The sequence below is a fragment of the Tamandua tetradactyla genome, chromosome 8 (assembly GCF_023851605.1).
Source record: "Tamandua tetradactyla isolate mTamTet1 chromosome 8, mTamTet1.pri, whole genome shotgun sequence".
NCBI lineage: Eukaryota > Metazoa > Chordata > Mammalia > Pilosa > Myrmecophagidae > Tamandua > Tamandua tetradactyla.
This window is the reverse complement of record NC_135334.1, coordinates 117,425,192-117,440,831: the sequence shown is the minus strand read 5'-3', so window position 1 is coordinate 117,440,831 and position 15,640 is coordinate 117,425,192. Positions and strand designations below refer to the sequence as shown.

Here is a 15,640-nt window from a genome sequence, read left to right as displayed (position 1 = left end):
CTTCTCCTAGAGAGACATCCAGGAAACATCTCAGGAGTAGCCTATCTCAGTCAGAAATGCTTACTTCATTATTTCATTTTTATTACAGAGAAAAGAAGACTAATGAAAGATTAGAGCTTACTCCAAATTTAGGGCTTACTAATTAAAGTTATACCTACTATTACATTTTATGAAGAGGTGTGTGTGTATCTTTTAATCTTAACCATTATGCTCATCAATCTTCTCCTCGCCCCACACTTTTAATCCAGCACATGGTGTATTTTGGCTTTGACCACAGTAAAAATTTATGAAAATATGTATTAATGATGACAAATACCAGCAGAGTAGATGGGTTGAGCTAAAATGAACTAAGACATTAAAAAAGTTAAAGAAATAGATTCTAATGCTGTGAATCACAATTCATTATGTTCTAGAATGGGGGATGGAGTATACAATCATGCTCTTCTAACATTCGTGGATTTGCCTACTCATGCAACCTATACCATTGAAAATACCCAAGGTAATTCATTAATTTTAAGTGGTTTTTTTTTTGGGGGGGGGTGCATGGACCGGGAAATGAACAAGTGTTTTTTGTTTTATTTTTCAATTTAATATTTAACGAAGAGAAGCTATGATATTCCAAAAAAAAAATAAATAAATAAAAGTTGGGACTGATTCTGCAAGGAAAAAAAAATCACCTTTATTTAAATACAAGGTAAAAATAAAGAATCTATGCTATGGGAATGTTAATGCAGTTATTTAGGATGGAGAAAACGAACCAACTTAAGGAGTTCATCAGCTGTGTTCCTTCTTTGACATAGCTGTGCTATTTTGTTATATCATCACAATTTTGTCTTCCTGCCATTCATTTTCCTCAGTTTCATGCCTCTAACAAAGCTGATTGAAAATATTCTAGTTTGTTAGAACAATCTGGATAAATGTTACTGGAGTAAATTCATTACCCATTCCTGCAAAAGCTCTCAAAGTATGTATTGTGGTGGGTCAGTAGTTCTATTTGGATAAGTATCAATTTTCACTATTTTCAGTCTATGAAATAAACTAGATGAGATATTTCAAGAAAATATTGGAAAATATTTTGTATTTACTTTTCCTCTAAGAAATGGTTTAATTATATTTTATCTGCTATACTGACATAAATTCACCTAACATTGATTAGAAGCAAAAGTTTTATGTCTCCATTAAAAGCTATGCTTGTAAATTCTTAAGTGTGATGCTCAACCAGCTTGCTTGCCTCCTAATCAAATATCTCTAATAGTCATGCTTTTTAAAAAACATTCTCTTTGAATTTTCAATTAACATAATTAAAGTAGACTCACTCTCTCCTCAAAGGATTATTTTTCTTTAAGCCTCAACAGCAAATGTTTAATGGTTTCATATGTGTTTGGTGTATTTCCATGGGCATTTTATAACTTTCTTAAAGAATACTGAGTCTTTTTCATCTGTATAATTTTCTGGAGGAATTCTTCCTGCTTCCTATAACTCTCACTTTTCTCTTAGGTAATGCATTGAATAAATTAGATGCTCATATAAAGTTGCCAAATTGAATCACTTTACTTTTCTACCTTCTATAGCTCCCAGGACAGTCCAGATCACACAGAAGAAACACAATAAATTCTTATTAATCAGTGATAGATACATCATAATCTCGTGTGTGATAATCTTGTCCTCAGTATAATTCCATAGATATTTTTATCAGATGCACAGGAAAGCAAATAAAATGAAGTCTTATTTTGATCCTTAATGTTATGTGACTTAAAGATAACATGATTCCTGAATTTCAAAGTAGAATTATGAAAGGAACAACAGATGTAAAAGAGAGAGGAAGTGAGAAGTGGAGGAAGTGAATGAGGGAGAAAATAAGAAAGGAAAATTCCTCGTGTTCACTTAAAATAAAAGATTCCCCATTGTCTGACTATCATGCTGTCTGATCTTAAACCAAAGCAGCCAGGTAGAGTGAAGAGAGGATGGTTTCTGGGGTCTTAAAAGCTTGACTTGCCATTCACCCATGTCCTTCAATATCTTTGTGAACTTGGGCTAGGGTTCAGCTGTCTCATTTAAAAATGGTGTAATAATCACAAAGGGATTCTGAAAATTAGGAAACTGCCCTACGGAAAAGCACTGAAAAGAAAAGCCTGCCAGCAGAAGGTCAACAGGTGTGAATTCTTAGTTTTCCTTTTGCTGCATTCTCATATTCTCATTGATCAAGAAAAGATAATACTTTTTTGAAATAGGCTATCTAGGGCAGGTTTATACACTTGAATAATAGAAAAAAATTATGCAGTGTTGTGAAATTTCTTTGGACGTTCAATATTGGATGTATGGATTAATATTAGCATTGGACATTTTTCATTGTGTTATGTGGTTTGGCCCAACCGCTAAACTATCGGGGAACCTCTACTCCTCAGCTTCTCACTGCTTGCTAGACGACGCTGCCGCACGCAGAAAAGGGGCTCGAGCCAGGGGTCTGGGTCCAAGGGGCGCGAAGGAGACCTTGCTGCGGGTCTAAAGGACTGGAGGCCAAGTCAACTAAGGCATGAAGTGAGGTAGCTTTATCGTTGGTAGACGCTTATGCCAGGGCCGCCAGTAGCTAAAGACCACGAGGCTCGGTGAGCCCTGGATTATATACAGTTTGAGGAGAGGCGGAGTTAGGGCGTGGCCTCCAGGAGAGGGTAGCCAATCACACAGAGAAGACGGATGAGTGACTGTGACCATAGAGATGCTGTTCCTGAGTGTACCCATAGCAGAGGATGTTGGGTAGGTGGAGGACTAAGGAGAAGACCAATAGGGTTAGAGAGACAAGACTGCATCATCACTAGTCGCCGGTGAGGCTTGTAATTCAGAGGTCTAGAAGAACCGGACGTGCCAAAATGGCGAGGGAGGGAGAGAAAAAGACTAAGCTACCAGGCCAAGAATAAAAGTATGCCACAGTGTTAGCTGCTTGGTTTTGTTTTTTAGTCTTTGTTGTGTTTTTATTAATGCCCTTCTCCTCTTTACTATTTTCCATCCACTTCTATGTATTCTACATGAGGATTATCTAAAAAGTGGATTGTATGTCTACCCAAATATTGTCTATTGAATTCTATACTAAAATAACTAAGTTTAGTCAAAGCAAACTACAATTTATCAACCTGGTAGTTATAATCATGCCTTAAAATGTAAAATAAATAGAATATTACATAAACAAGGATTGACGTGAAAATGCCTAATGCATAATAGGTGCAAAGTAGATAAAATGCACTAGTCTAAGTAGGCAAGAAAGCAAGATGATTATTTCCAACTCCTCTCTCCAGTGCTTCAATAAGGATGTTACAGAAATGTTCATGATAAAGGCATATTATATAAAGAAACAGGCATTCTTCATATGTTATTTCATTTTACATTAACTGTTGATCTGTTTATAATATCAGGCACAAAATTACAGTCTATTCTGCCTATCTCACTATCTAGATTATTTGCTCCCTAAATGGCATGGCTTATGCTCCCATAATACCCAGTACAGTGCTTTGCGAGGAATTCCATAAATGTTTGTTGAATTGAATTGCCACATTAACATGTAAATTGTCAGATTGCAGCATTTACAGCCTGTAAATCTTATTTTGAAATCTAGGTTTACACGAATTTGCATAGTATTTAGAAAATGAATAAATTAAGCCAAATCTGTGTCTAATTTACATTCACTTCCTAAACTCCCCATTTTAATAGTTTGAAGTGTTACCACTGACCAGACGGCTTGAATAGGAAACCAAGATGACCGTATTCATTTGGGGGTCCTTCCTTTTTAAAAGATATCTCTGAAATTTGTTTATTTAGCAATTAACATTTTTTCCCAGATGAACCTTTCTTTAGAGATTTTTATTCACCGTAAACTACTCCCCACTTCTGAGTCCTATTGCTTTGTTCTAATTTTCTAGTCTGACAGACACAACCAGGCTGCTTCTCAATAAGTAAAACTGATCAGGCCTTGTGAGAAAATGATGACAAATGACTGAAGCAGTTTAAAGATTTATCTCTTTGCCAAGCTGTTGTTTTATTGAACAGTCATTTTTCATTCAAGGAAGAGAACAAGCTCTTCTTGGCTTGTGGCATTGCACTTACACGTAGATTTCCTTCTCATTCTCTTACTAAGCTTAGTAAATTCAACAAGCCCACTTATAAATGCTCAGGGGAGAAACAGCCAACCTTATTATTTATCGAGCTGTAGTGCCTATTTAGTATGTAAAAAAAAAAAAAAAAAGTCACCTTGCTTTTTCTCAAGCAGTGCCCCTAAATTTAAATTGAATGCCTGATCAGGTTAAAACAAAACCCAGGCTTCATATTTATAGTATTTCATCCCAGCTTTCTCTAACCACACAAGTCATTTCCAGTAAAAGATACTGGAACTATTTAATAAGATGAGAGTTAACAATATATATATTTGAAAGGTTCCTAAGAAGAAACAACCAAAATAAAGTGGTGAGTGCTGATTTTAAAATATCTTCAATTTCTAAATAACTTAGAGATGTGACGTTGACACTTGAGAATGTAAAAATTTTTAAGGAAAACCACTATTCAATTTCCAGTCAATCAAGGCATTGAATAATGTATTTCTGTTGGGAATAAGGAAAGCAGGAAGCTTGGGATAAAAGCAAAAAGGCTAAAGAGAGGAAGAATTGTATTTTCAAAGCTATGAAGTTCTAAGGTTTTCAGTTGATGAAGTCTTTGTCTTGTCTTCACCAAGCTTCATTGGGTGTTTCTATAATCAAATGCAGTTTTTATACTCTGCAATTATGTTTAATTGTAAGGATATACAACCCCTCATTAAGCTAAAAGGAAGATAGTAGCTGTGCATATTAAAGAACCTGTGAACTCTAGTAGCCTGTTTTGATTTTGAATGATTTTGACATCCTCTTGAATAGTGATTGCCCTATTGTTCCTTTCTTTGGGTGAGTTTCTTAAAGGAAAAAAGTGCTGACAACACTCCCTTAATAAAGGTTTCCTCATTGCACTATGGGTACCAGAAGCTGTATTGGAAGGTGAGCTGTTCTTACACATCCAGCCAGAAGGAAAAGTAGCTCGGCACCTTGGGTGCTAGCTATTTTGGGTGAAAGAATGGGGAGGAAGTTCTAAAATATCTCACTCTCTATTACTGGCTAACATTCTGGCCAAAACCTTGAGCAGTGTGCTTTAGAAGGCTTCATTTCAATCCTGAAGGATAATTAAGTTCGAAGGATAACTGATGTATTTGCTTACCTCAACGTTTGTCCATATGGAAACAACCTTACAGCCCCAACACACACACACACACGTGTGCGCACACACACACACACGCCCTACCACCACCTCTCCAGCCTTACCTTTTGTATATTGAAATGTTATTGTTTCAGATTCAGCTCAAAAGTGATCTCTTTAGTGGAGTTATTTTCTTTTTCTTTGATCCTACCCCCATTCCATATGTCAAGATTAATCACTTTCACTGTTGTTGCCATGATATAATGCTTGTACCTGTATTTAGTCTATATTCTATTCTATCTCCTATAATAAAAAAAATTAGCATTTCTGTCATTACCTATAGGTTGTAGCTTTGAGAGACTATATATGGATATTTTTTACTCTTTATCTTTTCTTCCTCTATGTAAAAGTAAATACACACTGCCCATCCATGCTTATATATACACACATACAGAGTATAAGTAGACTATATATGTGTGTGTGTGTATATATATATATATATATCCATATATACACATACATGAAAAAGAGAGAAACATTAACTTTTCCTATATATTAGCCTTATGAAGAGGAAAAAAATAAATCACTCCCTTTCCCCTTGCTTGGATCCTTTTATTTCAGTGAGAGTGTTATATCAAACTATATTGTAAATTTTATATATTTTTAGATTGATATCATAATTCTGACACTTGTGCTCAATCCCTCTCTCTGCCCTCCAGAAGAGAAAAATTGATTTGTTTGAATCAATCCAATGGATAGGCTATTCTGGTCCTGTATAGAGTATACTATACAAATTATTTGGGGAAGTCAGGATTGTATTGCTTCCTAATAGCCTCTATACAGAGCTCATACCCTTGTCTGGTAAAGGATATGCCTCTCTTTTTCTCTTTCTCCTTGTCATAACTGAAGATGCACTTAGAGTATTTACTTAAGGTAATTATCCGATAGTCATTTTCAGATTGGAAAATACTGGTAGACATGCACTGCAGCTCTGACCAAAACTTAAAAAGAAAAGCCACGTCAGGGAATTGTGCAATTTTAGTTTCAATGTATCAAAACATTCTTGTATGGCCTTCAAAGATGTTTAGAAATATCACATTTGAATGTTCATGCTTCCTAAGGAAGATGAGAAACTGGAGTACCAGTTTGTTTTTGCAGCATGCAAGCTTCATGACCTTGATATTTTACTGTTAGCCTTTGGAGTTATACATCATTCTGTGAATTCAGTTACATTTTAAGTATACTTTATTGCATGCTTTCTGTTGACAGTAAAACACAAGTGCATGTTTCATTGTCATCTGTGCATTTACGTTATTCTTAGTTTTTGCATATATAAGACTATGAGGCTATTTTTTTATGAGAAGGAAAGATTTAGGCAGTTTCAGAAATTTGTACCATATTTCAATGTCCTTGAAAAACTGTTTTTCTTAAAGAGATCATTTTATTTTTATACAGAAACTTAGCAAAGAACTAACCACAAAAAGCCACAGGCACAGATGTTGTCGAATTGAAATTCTACAAAACCTTCAAATGACATGGACTACATAAACTTTTACAGAGGGCAGTAAGTGATGGAAAACTTCCTAACTCTTTCCATGATGTAGATGTAACATTGACAATAAAACCTGATAAAGATAGAAAACAAAACCCACAAATTAATCTTTTAAATAATGATATAAAACTCCTAAATAAAATAGTAGCAACAGAAATCAATAACCTGTTAAGGCAACTATATAAAAGGACTCAGTGATATTTATTCCAGGAATGCAAAATGTTCAATATTAGAAGAGTTATTCATAAAATTCACTGTATTAATAGATCTAAGGGAAAAACATGAATATCTTCATAAACACTAAAAATGTCTTCAACAAAATTTAATACCCATTCTACACAAGGATACCCAATAATATAATAATGGATGTCTATCTCAATCTAGTGAAATATGGACATCTCATTCCTAAAGTCAGCAATTCTTGTAATGGGAAAAGTCTGGAGGAATTCCCAATTTTAACTCAGGAATAGAGCAGAGATGCTCACTATTTCTACTACTATTTAGTATTATATAGGGAGGTATTAGCTATTGGAATTAAACAAGAAAATATGAGTAGAAGGCATAAAATTTAAAAAGTAATACTCTGTAAAAATCCTAGACAATCAATGATTGAAATATTTAAACAATATAATAATTCAGTAAAATAGTAAGGAATATAATAAACAAAAATGGCAGTAGCCTTCTGCATCAATTAGCTATTACTGCATAACAAATAACTGCAAACAAGCTATTGCTCTCAAACAAAAGTTGACTTGAGCCGAAGAACAGACATCCATTATTCTCAGGAAGAATTTCTTAGCATTATAAGGATATCAGTTTTCTTTAAGTTAATTATAAATTAGTTGATCACAATAAAAATATAACAAGATTTTCACTGGTGCCAGACTGATTCTAGAGCTCATATGGAAAAAAAAATTTGCACACATAGCCCAGAAAAAACTTGGAAAAGAAAAGTGATGATGGAGCACATAAATAGAAAGATCAGTGGAAGACAATAGACCCAAAGCATATGTGATATATATGTGTGTGTCTATATATATATATATATATATATATATATATATATATATAATGAAAATGGCATCTTAAATCACTGAGGCAGGTTTTAGACATAAACTTGGATTCATAGCTCTCATACATAAAAAGAAACACCAAAAGCTTCAGAGCTCTAATACATTACAATTTTTTAAAAAAAGGTCCATCACACAAGTACAAAAACAAACGTATTTATCACTAATGAAAATGGAAAACTATTCATTTTAATGCACATTAAAATGGATAAGTATATAAAAATAAAACCATGTCTATCTGTGGCCACTTAAATTCATCTTATGTATTTTCAGTGGGCTAACCATCACAATTGGGATTTATTCATGTTAGGAGTCTGATGGCCCAGGCTTCAGTACTAAATTTATTTCTTACTAGCTGTGTGACTACTCTGAACCTGTTTTCTTGCCCTAAAAATGTGATGACTATAAATATGATCCTTATCCCATAAATTGGCAGAAAGGACAATACAAAAAAAGTTTGTGAATATCACCTTGTGTAATTTTAGTGCTTTATAAATGTCTTTCAGAATACAGTACATAAAGTTCCTTTTAAGAGGTAATGTAAATAGAACTGAGAAAATATTGTCAATATCACACACACACACAAATTTCCACACTTACCACCTTGCTATTATCAATATCACACATGCACACAAATTTCCACACTTACCACCTTAGTGCTTTTCTTATTTTTGCTCATTTCTTTTTTTAGCCACTAACATTAAAATGGATCCTTGATGTTATACTAAGATCAATTTTCCATTAATACAATTTCTCAATTTATCTATATCACTAAAAATATTCCCTGGCATTTTGTTAGTCTAAATATAGCACCTTTATAAAGGCAAATGCCCATGGATCCTCAAAGACAATTTGTTGTATGGAATAATACTGTCTTAAATTTACTTTTTTAGCACTACTGATAAATGTAAGACAAATCCTCATGCCCCAAATTTATATTTAGTTTAACTAACAGATACTATGCCATAATAAATGCATCTAATATTTATTGTGAAAGAATTATGTACAGACCCATTAAAATTCATTAGTGACTGTAATTTTTAAATCCAATTTGTCTGGCATCTTTGGCTCTGACGGTGAGTATATTCTGTTTTATGACCCAGGCCTCAAATTGTCCTATTTTCAGAGGACTTTACTTTAATCTTCTGAGTCCCTCTAGAAAACTGCTCTATGTGCCATCTCTATAGTTTTCTGGTGACTCTGCAACATGGAGCTCTCCCAGTTAAAAATACCCTTCGTTAAACATAGTGCTATAGAGAATACAAGTCTATGTGGGAAAGAAACCAATTTTACGTACGATCTTCAGAAGAGGTCTGAATTAGTTAGAAAAATGCTAGCTATTTTCAAAAATAGACCCACAATTTAATGGCTCAACAAAACATTCCTTTTTCAAGAAATTGTCCTGCATATATACTCACTCATGCTCCCAATTCCTTAGAGACATACAATCACCTGGCTCTCGCTGATGTCATGAAGGGCACAAGGCAAATTATAGGGTAACGGTTTTCATGGGCAGTCATCATTCCAACTCTCAATTCACTCGCAGGAACTTAGTTATATGACCCCCCCAACTGCAAGGGAAGCTGAAAAAAGTGATGTGAATGTGTGACCAAAGAAGGGGAGAAATGATTTGTGGGCATATCCAGCAGTCTCCAAAATATGGTCCAGTTCTCCTTTCTAGGCATCTGTAAATGACAATACTTGGAAGAGGTTCTTTACAAAGATGAAAGAAAAAAAGATGTGGGGGGTGGATTTTGAGAATACTGGGTCTATATTCCATAATTAAAACTCTATGCGATTAATTATATGTGATGAAATATAATTAACCATAAACAATTCACAGTATGTTCTGTTATCCATCTCCAGGACTGCTTACAAAGAGGTCGGTTCTCAATCTCACTGGGAATAGGATAAGATGGGGTTTGTTGTTATTGTTTTCTGGAATCTCTTCTGTACATGTCATATGGTCCTTGTACGTGTCATATGGTCCTTGTACATATGATCTGTGCTTGATCTGTGCTTGTAATTGCCCCTGTTTGATTGAGGGACCTTATTTAAAAAAAAACAGTGCAATTGATTTTTAAAATTCAAATGAAGCAGAGAATTATTGATACTGATAAATTCTTAAGCATTTAATTTTAACCTTAAATCCATTAATGCCTATGGTCTTGACAGTCTTTCAGTGTAAGACCAAGGGATGCCTAATGGAATTCCAAGTTGTCTGTCATTTATAAAGCAGACCTCAAAATATATTTACTGTTTCTAGTTAGGGTTACTTTAATATGCAGTACAAATTCATAGCCATTTCTGAATCAATATGAGATCGGAATCCTTTTATATTCATGTTTTTTTTCCCCCTGACTTTTCTAATCACACAAACACCTTACTTTGATAGCTAAACGTTATAGTAACTCTCTTTTGTTGAATCTTGCCAAAGCAGTCAATCTATATTTCATAGAAAGTGCCCTCTTTCTTTTTGCAGACATTGTTTCATAAGCTTATGAAATGCTTACATTTTTTAAAACTGTAATAATAAAGCCAACACTGCAATAAAGGTTTGGGGAGCAAGCAAAACATATTCTTGCTGGGCATTCAACTCAACTGTAGAATAGAAGGTCGTAGTGTACCATAGATGAGACTGTTAGCCACTGTTGGTCAACAAGCTATGAACATCAATCTGTATGGTTTACAGAGATAGTAAGGAACCTTGATTATCTGACTAGTCAATTAAAAGCAGGTCATTTAAAATAGCTTAGATTCATGTACCTTGGCTAGTTAACAGCTGTAACAGCTGTCAGCAATGTTCCTTCCCACTCTAGAAGTATTCTTTCTGAAAGGTAGGTTTTATTATGTAATTTTGAACATGGAGTAAGGTTTTTTGTACTTTGGGATAGGAAACAATCAGAAATCAGGAGGGAAAAATCTAGAATTAATTATTGATTTGTGCAAATCATTGGAACTTCCTGTCATTCAAAAATGCCTCCTTGTAATCGTCATTGAATCACCAGAATTGTTCTTGTTACATTAGAGCTGGTTTCTAAAAATGAATTATTTCATGAGCTAATTTCATGAACTGATCCATTACTGTGGACCTCAGGGCCTTGGTTCAATGAGCTTTTCTTGATTTTGCCAGAGGGGACAGAGAATCCAAATGTTTGGTCCTGGAGGTTACCCGTCATTCATTTATCTCGTTTACTTTCAAATCTTGCATAAAAACTACTTCCTCTGTTCTTTGATCTTCCAAGGACACTTCCGCACTATAGCACCCCAAAATTTCCATGCGCCCTACGCTTTTGTTTGTCTACCCAAATCCATCATCCATTGCCTCCCTCTTTCCCCTCTCTGTTTCCAAACTGTCTGGCTGGGCCAGTCCTTTTGTTGTTGTTGTCCCTTAATTGTTTCCCATCACAGAGTCACGAAGTTAAAATAATCCAGCAGCTATAGAGAGTACAATGAGAAAAATAATGTATATACTTAATGAATAAATGCATATATTTTAAAACATCAAAAGAATTAACTAATAGTCCATTTAAGGAGGGTTAAGTGGACTGTTAGTTAGTCTACCTCAGAGGAGACTCATGATTAGATTAGGTCAAGCATAGGGATTCCATTCACCTTCCTATTGACTGGTTTAGGGCAGAAGAAATCTGGCTACTAGATAGCCTTCTGAAACTGCCCATGAAACATAAATACGCATGTTATGAAGTGTTAAAAAATTTCCTCTTAACATTTTGGGTCCATAATCAAGGTCTCTTTTCTCTCTGAACTCTCTCAGTGTTTTACATATTTTCTTTTTCATTACCATGCCTATAAGAATTCTCACTGGAATTAGATATGTCTGGCCCACCTCTGTGAACTCAGTGAACTCAGAGCATGCTTTCTACATCACCTCACAGCACCTAGTACAGTGACCAATAAACTGTAAGTGGACGAGCAAACACATGTATAAAACCTCCCTCAATGGGGGGGGGGGTGGGCACGAGGGTAGTTCGGGGCGGGGGTGTTACTTCAGTGGTAGAATTCTCACCTTCCATGTGGGAGACCTGGGTTCGAATCCTCAAATAAACCAACAAAAATGAACAAGCTAAAACCTCAACAAATGATACTGTAATAACGGGATATTTACATGGAAAAAGAATGAAATGTGACCCCACCATACAGCATACAAAAAAAAAACCCTCCTTAAATGGAATATTAGTTAATTCTTTTGCTATTTTAAAATATATGCATTTATTCATTAACTATATACATTATTTTTCTCATTGTACTCTCTATAGTGATATATTTTTCTTTTTTTCAGTATCTGTATATACGAAAGAAGAAAAAATAATTATGCCATAATTTAGAGAAGCAGTCCTCTTTAAATTTCATGTGTTTTAAAGGCAAACTTAAAATTTGAATATTTTCTAAATGTTTGTACAGACCTCAATTTTCTATCATTTGTTATATTGTTGAGTAACCTGCTATTTGTGGAGAGACCTTAGAAATATTAATGTATATTCTACCAGATTTGAGGTCCATTTATACTTATTAGAACTAAGTGAGAAGATGTGATTTTTCCCCCCTCAGAAGCAACTCAGGGAAATCTTTAAATGATATATTTCAAGGTAATGCCTTCTTTCTGCTTAGAATGGCTATTTATAGTCAGTTCAATTAATTCCTAGTGTGTAGAGGGCAAAGAATCCCTTTATGCTGCCGTCCTGTAGAGGTAAGGGTAGGTCTGTGCTGAGCTAGAGCAAACTTTAAAGCTGATCAAACTTCTAAGCAAAATCCTATATTATGATTAGTGATGCCCCCAATCCTGTGAAGTGAATAGAGGTGAAGGAATCACAAAAGGTTCCAAGGTTGGAGTTGGACGAAAGAATCCAAAGGATGAACTGTGTATCTAAGCCTTATCTAAACCCCCTTGGTGGCTGGAATTGGGTCTGAAATCCTGTTAGGATATACCTTCTAAGGAGATATTATGCCTTCTCTCATTTTAGTCAGGTCAGACAAGCCAAGAGAACAGTTTGCTGGTTCAAAAGCACCAAGGGAAATTTTACTGAAATTGCAGATATAGCCGTAGGATTGGAGAGTAGAGTTCAGATGCCAGGAGCATTTCAAAGTCTCTAGGACTATTTGGACCTAATTATTAGCAGACAACAATACAGAAGATCATTTTGCAAATGATGAAATTAGCTATATGTAATTATAGCAGAGTAGCTAGTGGCCAGATGAATTTTCGTTCTCGCAGAGCAGAGAACAAGAACAAAAGAGTTGAACAACATTTTTTTTTTGATAGTTTGGGTTAAGGAAAAAAAAATAAATAAAACAAAGCAGTGTGCTGTATATATTTTTATTTCTAAGTATTTTTAAAAATAGAAGAACTGAAACCTCAACCTTGCAACAGAGGATGGTTTCCCTGGAATTCAAATCCCTGGAGTCTGCTATGTTAGATTTGTTCAGGATCATTTGAGTGGGCATTTCTATAGCTGCAAAAGAGATAGGAAGTTTAATGTCCATTGTTATCATGAGGCCTCTGTGATATAATTATTAACTAATGTAATTTTCCTGTTTATTTTTTGTGCATTAATTAGATTAAATAAAGTATAGAAAGGGTCATTTTTCTATCAATTTCATTAAAATATATGGAAAATATTATAACTATACAAGCCTCTGCTGGTTATTGAACTCAAATTTGCTCAGATATGATATCTAAGATACCAAATTCTAATATCTGACTATTCCTGTTGAGTTAAATTTTATTGTTTACAATTAAAATTGTCTTCAGAAATTCTCACCGAAGTTTTTAATTCAATACGTTTTCTGGAACAATTATATCAAAAACCCTTTTAAGGAGTTTTAAGGGATCCAAAGGTGGTCACAACACAAATTCTGCCCTAAGAATATTAGGAACCAGTTGCCCATTGGTCAACAAATATTTATTAAGATTTGACTTTGCAAAAGATACTGTGATATGAACTAAAGAGATAATGATCAATACGCTACCAAAGATGGGCAAGTTACTTAGTCTCAGTGAGCTTACTTTCTAGAAGAAGGCTCAGATAAGACTGTAAATAGCTATTATGCAAGTTGCACTGATGCAAGGCATGGTATAATACATCCAGAAAGTACAAAGCTCAAAAGAAGGATCAGAATTTATCTCAATGGATGTGCAGGGAAAATTGAATATTGGAGGACTGTGAATGGATAGAGAAACAGCAGAGTTTCAGGAAATAGCCAGTGGCAGAAATTTTAAAAGGAAATTAAGTTCTCTCATGTTAATGTAGTTGTAACAAACTGAAAGCAGACTGAAATCTCAAGTAAATTGAGCACTTGAAAGCAGATCTGACATGAGTCCAGTTTGAACGCTCAATGCAATTTACTTGCTTGCTTAATTTCAAGCTACCAGTAATATGCCTAATGCACAGTAACCAGGACAGTGCATAAAATATATTTAAAAGTGGAGGACACCAGAGTCTCTAAAGTCCATCATCAGCCTTAGAGCCACTGGACTGCAGGGAGGTACCTGTAATGAATGGACGTGGGAGCCAGGTCCAATGTGGTATTTAGTGGAGGACCCTAAGCTGACAGTGGCAGGCAGTGGCCACAGAGCTTCAGTGAGAATGGTAGTGAGGTTCTCTGCAGCACAGCACAGACTTAGAAGGTGGGAGTCAGCGACCAGGTGTCAATCTACTTCGACCTGATGCTCATCAAAGAGGTGTCTGTACTAGGCTTTACAGGAAGCGCCCTCCTGGCTGGCATCAAGTCGGTCTGTATCATACTCTGGCATCATGTCTAGTTATCACTTGTTACAAAAACATGCTATTGTCAGTTTGTTTATATCTAGTTATGATCAATGTGTTTACAATATTTTGTGTTTTTTCCTCCATTTGTTTGCATTCTTTTTGTGGTCAACTTGTTTACAATGTCTCCTTTTTTCGGGCTCAAGATCACTGATAGTACGATACACAAGTTCACACATTCTTGTTGTTGGTACGTGGAGGACTTGAATGCCCACAAAGTAAGGAGCTTAAGGAGTTTCTGTGTAATTCTGTTAGGAAATGCTAAGGATGCTGGGGCGCATGTAATAAAATCCCATAATCAAATTGCTTCTTCCTATTTTGTAAAATTTATTTCTTCTTTATGCCACTGTGAAAAGTGATCATCAACCTCTCTGTGAAATGCTCGTGCTACACATTCAATAGAAAGACCCAGGGCACAGGTTACCTCCTAGTACCTGCAAGGTTCCTGAAAGGTTAAAGGAACCTACACCAGGGCGTCATTCAGAAATAAAAGTGTTTCCGTAGCTGTTTGTTTTTTTTTCATTGATGTATATGTAAACAATGGGAATATTTATTTGGGGGAATAACTATGCTTTGGTTAAATTAATTCACGAGTTACCAAAGAGTTGTAAAAATATTCACTGAAATCTTTTGAATATTTGAAGCTAAAAGAACATATTAAGTTCAAGGTGGGATTTTGAATCCCATAAATTGAAACTAGAGACATTAGGTAAGATTATTTTGGCAACATCTCTGGGATCAATTAATGAATTGAACTAACTATAATTGGCAGGTGATTACTATAGGTTACTATAACCTATAGTAATAGGTTAGAAAGATGGACAAATTTGTGATCTTAGGGTTTACGCAAAGCCACGCATATCTTACACTGAAAATTCACTATGTATGCTTGATGTTATCAAAAAGCAGTGCAGTTTAGATTTTCAAGCTTAGTTATGAAATAAATAGGTAGAAAAAGAGAAGTACACCTTTGTGGTGTGTGTTACAATATGTAAAATTATCTTTTCAGTACTTTCAAGAATCAG

General features: G+C 34.9%; 1 long non-coding RNA gene across 1 annotated transcript in view; it reads left to right on the top strand.

The window, feature by feature from the left end:
- Positions 1 to 407: 407 nt before the first annotated feature.
- The window catches only part of LOC143643761 (uncharacterized), a 313,677-nt gene continuing 298,444 nt past the window's right edge, over positions 408 to 15,640 (top strand). Inside the window, exons 1-2 of the long non-coding RNA XR_013156379.1 lie at positions 408 to 499; positions 6,664 to 6,772. This is a non-coding gene — a long non-coding RNA (uncharacterized LOC143643761). The remainder of the gene's footprint in view (positions 500 to 6,663; positions 6,773 to 15,640) is intronic.